Genomic DNA, 1,635 nt, shown 5'->3' on the forward strand with positions numbered 1-1,635 from the left:
TGGCTGAACCAAGACTGATCTAGTTCCTTGAAGCCAAGTAGGGATGTTTCCTCCCCGCATAGCACGTCTTCCCTTGGAACGACCACAAGACAAGCCATCATCTTAATGAAGCCCTAGCGCTGTTTGCATTTCCAAAGCATCTCTTTCTCCTTCATTTTTAGTTTATATTTTTGAGACAGAGTCTTACTCTGTCACCCAGGCTGGAGTGCAGTGGCACAATCTCGGCTCACTGCAAACTCCACCTCCTGGGTTCAAGTGATTCTCATGCCTCAGCCTCCCAAACAGCTGGGATTACAGGTGAGCACCACCATGGCTGCCTAATATTTGTATTTTTAGTAGAGACGAGGTTTCACCATGCTGGCCAGACTGGTCTTGAACTCCTGACCGCAAGTGATCCACCCACCTCAGCCTCCAAAAGTGCTGGGATTATAGGTACGAGCCACTGCACCCAGCTTCTTTCTCCTTTTTTTCCTCACCTGCTCCTCCCACCCAGTCTACACAGGGGGCAATTCCAGGTGGAGAACAGGAGGCTAGAGAGGTTAACATTCATCACCTGGAATCATGCAGCAACTCACAGGTGAAGCCTTCTTTTCAGGACACTATGTGGGCCAAGAAAGCAATAAGGATTATCCCTACCCAACTGGCTCCTGACGCTGAGGGGTCTCTGCTAGGATAGGGTACCCCAGAAAGTAAGTGCCCTTTGGGGTGCAGATCACAACACCAAATTACCCTATCCACTTTGTCTTGGTGACCAAAGACACAAACTGAAACTACAACCGCCAGGGAAGAAAACGTTAATTTCCTTTCTAACTAGAATTCAGAACATTTTGGAGCTGGAAAGAATCTTTGAGAAACCATAATCCAACCTTCCTATTTTACAGATGGGGAAAGTGAAGTTCAGAGCAACAAAGGCTGCTCCAGGCTACAGAGTCAGTTAGCAGTAGGTCTTCTGACTTCCCAGCCAGCAAAGTGACAGGAAGGGACGGAGACCCTCCAAGCCTCACCTGCACCCACTATAAAGACACAAGAAATGGAGTTTGTACCCAAGTAGGGCTGGATGTACTAATTTTATGCAGATTCCATCTAATGCCATTAGGCAAAGTAAGGATGAGCAAACTACAGCCTGAGGCCAAATCTGTCCACTGCTCATTTCACTGGGACACAGCCCTGCTCGATCATGCACATACCATCTATGCTGCTTTTGAGCTCCAGTGGCAGAGGAGAGTAGTTGTGACAGAGACCATATGTATGGCCTGGAAAGACTGAAATCTTTACTCTCTGGCCCTTTACAGACACGTGTGCTGACTGCTGATTTCGAACTAGGGAAAATGTCAAGCACCCTCTGCTAGGAGCTACTCAGGGCTCTTTGGTGACATCAGATAGGACCCTTGCCCCGATGTAAAAGGTGGGAAACAGGCCCAGTGAGAGATGGGTCTTGCCAGGGACCACACTGCAGGCTCCAGCAAAACCACACTCCTGGCCAGGTATGGTGTCTCATGCCTGTAATCTCAGCACTTTGGGAGGCCGAGGTGGGCGGATCACTTGAGGTCAGGAGTTCGAGACCAGCCTAGCCAACATGGTGAAACCCTGTCTCTACTAAAAATACAAAAATTAGCCAAGCGTGGTGGCATGTAC

At 48.9% G+C, this 1,635-nt stretch overlaps 2 protein-coding genes across 9 annotated transcripts in view; both read right to left on the bottom strand.

Moving 5' to 3' along the window:
- The window catches only part of GLI2 (GLI family zinc finger 2), a 256,865-nt gene that overhangs the window by 146,740 nt on the left and 108,490 nt on the right, over positions 1-1,635 (bottom strand). The gene's annotated exons all lie outside the window — the stretch shown is intronic.
- Positions 1-1,635, bottom strand: part of LOC134759578 (uncharacterized) — a 61,498-nt gene that overhangs the window by 13,946 nt on the left and 45,917 nt on the right. The gene's annotated exons all lie outside the window — the stretch shown is intronic.

Source organism: Pongo abelii, chromosome 11 (assembly GCF_028885655.2).
Source record: "Pongo abelii isolate AG06213 chromosome 11, NHGRI_mPonAbe1-v2.0_pri, whole genome shotgun sequence".
Taxonomy (NCBI): domain Eukaryota; kingdom Metazoa; phylum Chordata; class Mammalia; order Primates; family Hominidae; genus Pongo; species Pongo abelii.